We start from the raw sequence: 6,884 nt of genomic DNA, 5'->3' as shown, positions 1-6,884 counted from the left end.
TCTCAGCAACCGCTGCAAACCTCGGAGAGAAAGCTGCCTTCGAGATCCGACCGAAGCCAGACAGTCCTGCTTCTCCCGTTTGAGTCTGTGCCCCCAAAGACTCGCCCGGGTCTGGAGCCTAGAGTCTGCGACTCCCTCCCGATTGAAAACGCCAGCCGCCCGCTCCGCGCACTCCGCACCTCTGAATTTGACTTCAGCACTGCGCCTCCTCTGAGCGTCCGTATGCGTTACTCTTTCCTCCTAGTTGTAGGACTTCCACTCAGCCAGCGTTCCTGTGGTTCTGGATGATGTCCGTTCCATCTTTTAGTTTCACTTTTGAAATGGTTGTTCAAGGCAGCAAACTCCGGCGTTAACCTATGCCGCCATCTTGGTTCTCTTGTTTTAAAACTTGACTAATTTTAGTGACTTTTGGGGGGAGGTTCCATAAAATGAGCAACAAATTAGTCAACATAAAGGTTTTGTTTAGTGTTCTCAATTTTGTTAGATCTATAGAAACCCTTGTGGATTATGTAGTCCTTTAGTCTTAGAAAACTGAGGCTTGAGAAGGGAGATAGTGTTGTGTTACAGCACAAATTAGTGGTAAAACTATGGTTAGAAACCTGTTATTCAGACTGTCTAGTGTTTTTCCACTGTCATAGAGTCTCTTGTACCTAGGATTACGTTATTTGAAAATACTGTGCTTACCCACATGAAATTCATATTTCTTCAATAACTCAACTCTTCATTTAATCTGTCCGAATGATAGCTCGCACTCTAAATAACTCTTGCATTTGCTTCTTACAAAAAGAGTATTAAGAATGCAATTTAAGACAATTGTGATAATACTGAAAACTGTGAAAAGGGACAGCAGTTTAAAAATTCCCAAATTACTAATTTGTTCCAGTTATCTGTTCACATATTTGACAGTAAACATCATCTAGAAAGTGTTAATTAACATAGTTTAGCCTTGGACACTTTTTTGATTACCATGTACCTTCTAGAGATGAGGTTGTAGATTTTTCCATCCACTCTAAGATCTCATTTAAAATTTTAATATGCCTTGGTTCACTTTACTGACAACAATTCACTTTCAGGGTGTTTTTCATTTTAGATTCTAAACTTCAGATTATTTCTGAGGCACTAGCTAATCAGCATTTCACACTGATTTTCCTTAAACCTTTTTTTCTTCTTCTCAGATTCTTGTCAATGCAAGTATTTTCATCACCCAGGTGATGATACTGAGATCATAAGGTAAAAAAAATCTTATCTGAGAATAATTTTCTCCTCCTCTATATATTTTACAAATGCAGTAGACTTTTACTGTGAAATATTTTTATTATGTAAAATATATTCTGTGTAATAGTAATCACTTTATATGAAATTCACTGACGGCCAAGATTTAATTACAAGAAATATCCTGTCAGAATGTGTTATGAAAAAAAGTTTCATTTGTCTAAGATTTGACTGCTAGAATCTAGAAGGGACTCTAACATAAGGCCAAAAAAAAAAAAAAGTTTAAGCGACTGTCCATGTCTCCTGTTCTCTAGAATACTGAACTCACAAAAGTCTTTTACTATTATGCCAGCATTGTCCTTTGTCCTATCTCTTTCCAAACCACACTTCCTGAAAAGCCATCCCCTCCTCCTCACCCTCCTCCTTAGAGTTTTGAGGGAGTTGCAGTTCTCTGTTCTTTCAGTGTTTCTCCTGACTCTGGTTGTTGTCCTTTTTCTTTCCAGGGAAAAGGAAAGCATTCATGCATGTGTGTGCGCATGTGTATTGGAGATGGGGGTGGGTGAGAAGCAAGCAGGTGAGCAACAAGGCCTTAACATTTCACTTAGCTCAACCAAACTTAGACAGGCTTGGTCCTGCCTCTAGAACAGTGGTTCTCAACCTTGGCTGCACATTAGAATCACCTGGGAATCTTTTTAAAATCCTGATTTCTGGGCCTCATCCTCCGGAAATTCTGTTTCTTTGTTATGGGGTGGGGCCACTGACATAAGTTTTATAAAAGAAGTGCCTATTATATATTAACATTAGTAACAAAGAAACAGAATTTCCAGAGGATGAGGCCCAGAAATCAGGATTTTAAAAAGATTCCCAGGTGATTCTAATGTGTAGCCAAAGTTGAGAACCACTGCCTTAGAACTTTATTTTTAACAGCTTCTTCAATGTACAATTGTTATACAGAGGGACCTTGACTTACAAGTGTCCCGACTAACGAGTTTTCTGAGATACCAGCTGTCTCTGGGCCGATTTTTTGCATAGAGTTGATAGAGTAATTTGAGTTAACGATCTCCTTAACGAGTTCAGTCTCGGAACAAATTAAACTTGTAAGTCAAGGCCCTACTGTACAAAAAAAAAAAACACATTTAATAGATATGATTCAATGAGTTTGGACATATACAAACAGACACCCATAAAACCATCACCACAATCAAGGTAGTAAACTTATTCATCACCTCCAAAAGTTTCCTCATGGTAAAAACACAATATGAGATTTACCCCCTCAACAAATTTTAGTGCACAACACAGTGTCATTAATTTATTTGTGTGTTTTCTCCTAGTCCACCAGTCTTGACCCTTTTCTGTTAAACTTCCATTTTTAATTACACATCCTATGGTCTAATCAATTTGTCCTGAGATCGGAACTCCTTTGCACATCTGTCTTTTTTTGTCTAATCTATCTGGTAAGTTTAAATTTACCATATTTGTTCTCTGCTCTTATATATAAAATGAGATGGGGAAAATCATGTGACAAGACAGATTGGTGTCACTGTGTATATTCACTAAGCTCCAAAGAGCCTTCAACATAGCACAGCATTTTACTCTTCTTTCCAGCTTACTCTCCCACTCTTCTTCAGGACTACTTTGTAGCTCCTCCACTCTCTTCAAGTCTCTAACCATTATTCAGTTCCTCTTCACTGTAAACAGATGCCCTCATATCATATCTCACTGAGAAAATCATAGCCATCATAATGAAACTCTCTTAACTTCCTCGTATCAGATCATTTAAAATCTGTCTATGTCTGCACTACTCTCCTTTTCTTTCTTTTTCATTAGGGTAGTAGTTTAAAACTTGCTACACCTTGACAGCATCTGAAGAGATTGACCAGTATTCTGCCTGAGTCCCACAATCAGAGGTAATGATGTAAGTGGTCTGGGATGGAGTTTAGGTATCCATACTTTTTGAAGTTCTTCAGATGATTGTCATGTGTAGTCAGGGCTGGGAACCAACCATTAGAGAAATTTTCCTTTCTCCTCTTAGAGAGGAGTTCTTGAACTAGTATTTAGAGTTTATCTTTCCATATTGTATGCTAGAATTTATTCATTCCCTTTTCTCTATATGTAGAGGGAGAGTACGCCCTCTCAAATATATTCTTCCCAATGACTTTGCAATTTATCCAGTCCTCTTTCATCTTAACAACCAAACCAACTGACCAACCAAGAAAAATCTTTATATTTCTCCTTCATACAGTTTTGTGCGTCAACTTGGCTAGGCTGTAGTACACAATTATTCATTCAAATACCACTTGAGGCATTGATGTGATGGTGCAGGCATACCTGGGAGATACTGCAGGTTCAGTTCCAGGTCACGGCAATGAATAGAGTTGTAATCTTCTTGCTGGTGGTGGGTGTTACCATCACTTTGTAAAAAAACAAACAAACATTAACATCTTTGTAGCACAATAAAACAAGGTATAACCATATTTTGTAGAGACAAATTACATCTCTAATCAGCTGATTTTAAGTAAGAAGGTTATACTCAACTAAGGGTTCAGTGCACGAAATTTGTACACTGGGGGGGAGAGGGTCCCTCAGCCCAGCTGCCCCCTCTCACATACTGCTCCCTGCTCTCCTTGGGGATTAGGCCTAAGCCGCAGTCTGGCCTCCCTTTGTGGGATGCGGCCGGGCTGATCAGGGCAAGGCGCCAGCCCCATCACCCCGCTGCTGCAGCCACTGCCAATCACCGCAGCCACCAAGGTGTTTTCATTAACACGGACTCCAGTCCCTTCACCATGAAAAAATGACAACTTTCTTTAGGCATTTTCAAGATGTGTCTTTCATAGGATATGACATTTCTTGAGCCAACTGGCTAGGGCAGGATATGACATTTCTTAGCCCTCCAGCAGCGGACCTTCATTTTTTTCTCCAGGAGTGAGGTGGAAAAACCCTATATCACCTTCTTGGATTCTTATTACCCAAGTTACTAAGAATATTACCAGTGGCATACAGGGAGCTTAGCCAATGAGTGGTCAGAAAATGTGTTTCCTCTGTAGTTCACACCAAACCCCAGCTTGGCCCCTGCCCAGGCCTAAGGCCTCTGGCTGGGCATTAGGACTGGGCAGGGGACCCCCCACCTGCTCTGATTGCCGGCTCTTCCCCTGCCCAGGCCTCAAGCCTCTGGTGGAGCCTTAGGCCTTGGCAGGGGACCCCCAGCCCACTCCGATTGCCAGCTCTGCCCCTTCCTAGGCCTCAAGACTCTGGCCAGGGGGTTAGGCCTGGGCAGGGGACCCCCAGCCCCTTCTGATTGAGGGCTCTGCCCCTTCCCAGGTCTCAGGCCTCTGGCCAGGACGTTAGGCCTGGGCAGGGGACCCCCAGCCCCATGCGATCGCCGGCAGGGGCCCCCCTCAGCTCTGATTGCAGGCTCAGGCCCTGCCCAGGAGTCCCCTGGCTCAGGCCCTTCCTAGGCTGCTCAGGGCCCATGGGCCTACCTTGGAGCGACCTGGGTGCCCTATGATGTTTCCCGGAGCCAGGCCACTGGTTCCCAGTATGAAAATTAACTGCCTAACTGCCATCTAGTTGGGTTAATTTGCGTATCTGCTCCTGATTGGCTGGTGGCTGGTGGGTGTAGATTAGATAACCTGGGTGGGCATGCCGGATCTCATCAGCTGAAAGACTTTAAAAACCTTTCAAAACTTAGATTCCAAAATGAAGCAATTCCACCTGTAGATTGCGGTGTCAGCTTCTGCCTGAGCATTTTCAGTCCGCCCTAGAAAAAACCCAAATGTCTAAAAACAATCAAGTACCTGCTGAGTCCATTTGTCAAAATTGGTTTCAGTCCCCATCATTCTACAGAACCGACCTACACGTTACAATTAACCACATTTTGCCAAACACATTTTCAATCTCTTTCTCAAAAAGCATAATTGCCGTTAACCATTACTTATCCTTGCTCTTTAAAAACAAAAACAAAAACATTTTAAACTACAAAGTATAAGGCATAGATGCAGTGCAAGCCCTGACATTTCCCCCCTTTTGTATAATGCAAGTGCGTGACTTAAGTTCTGATGGCACAGGCATCCGTTCCAAAGGCTGAAATAAACACTTTGTCAGCCATGAGCCTGAAGAGCCACTGCTGCCTTTAGGGTTGATTTCAATACGGACCTTTTGAGCTACTTGTTTTCTCTTCCTGAATTTTAAGTCCCTGCTTTTCTGTTTTAAATTCACCAGTAACGCAGGAGCCCGTGAAACCCTAGGCCCCACTTTGACCCAAATAAAGCAGAACCCAGGCCCACGTGCATTCTCTTTACCTGGAACTTTGCTGTGTGGCCCCAGGTGTGCTGTGTCATTTCCAGGGCTTATAAGCAATCAACCTGTGTCTTTTCAAGGTTTCCTGATGATTATTGGTGAAGGGCATCTTAAAATCATAAGAATCACAGGCTTGGTCCAGACACAACATTTATTTATGTTTTGGAGGTAGTTGGGTGGTGCTTTGGTGCAGTCTGAAGGTGTCCACCCGTGAGCTGGTATATCCTGAAAATTAATGAGGTTGCGCAACTATTTATATGTTTATTAACCATTTGGATTTCTCATCTAAAGTCCCTGTTCAAGCGTTTTTCCTATATTTCTATTGCATTGCTTTTCTTCTTCCTCTCATTTGTATGTATTTTTGACACTAATCCTTTTTGTTTTATGTGTCAAATATCTTTCCTAATTTTTTTTTTGCTTTCCCTGTCAACTTCTTTATGGCATCTGAGGAACAGAAGTCTTTAATTTTTTTGTAGTTGCTCAGTATTTTGTTTAGTAAATTTTTTCCTCCTGCAAATTTAAGAAGTTATTTTTCTATATTATCTTCTAAATGTTTTATAAATTTCTTTTTCAAATTATTGTATATGGAATGTATATTTTCAAATTGTGAGAGACAAGGTTCAATATTATTTTTTTTTCCCAAATAGTTACTCAATTGATCCATGCTATTTGGAAGTTCATTCTCTGTTTTCTGTGCTCTATAAAACCTTGCGTTGGGAATGTCTGGGTGGCAGCAAAACACTAACACTGGCTGTCTGTCCCTGGCGTGACCTGTCCGCAGGCCGGACGGAGCTTAGCAGGACAATTTCACTTGTCGGCCACCACGGGTGCACACGTGAATCCTAGCAAACTCATTTCTTTCACAGCCAGTCCTCCGCTTATTTATTTGGAATCTACAAGAAGAATGCTGAGGTTTTCTGGGGCCTCAGCACTTTCCATAACAACTATAATATTCAATTTTTCAATCAATAAACATTGCATCTAGGTCTTACTTAATATCTTGACAATTTTATTAATTTCTTTATAGACAAGTCTTGAACTTCTTGGTTAATTTATGTCTAGGTCTTTGATACTTTTGCTGCTAGTAAAAATTGTCTTGAACTTTTCACTTTCCAACTTTCAGAAAATAAATTTATTTTTGTATTTTGTAGTTTTTATGTTTAGTAAACTTGACAAATTCTCATATACTATTCTAAAAGAAATTGTTGGTTGTTTTGGATTTTTTATACACAAAGATATAAAATCTACAAATAATTATATTTCTTTTCTTTTACTTCTTACTCCTTTATTTGTATTGATTTCTGGCCTTGACACAATGGCTAGAAACTCTGATAAAGGTATTGAAAAAAGTTATGGTAATAGGCATACTTGCTTTT

Source organism: Myotis davidii, unplaced genomic scaffold, assembly GCF_000327345.1.
Source record: "Myotis davidii unplaced genomic scaffold, ASM32734v1 scaffold49, whole genome shotgun sequence".
NCBI lineage: Eukaryota > Metazoa > Chordata > Mammalia > Chiroptera > Vespertilionidae > Myotis > Myotis davidii.
The sequence above is the reverse complement of the archived record's forward strand: the minus strand, read 5'-3'. Positions refer to the sequence as shown.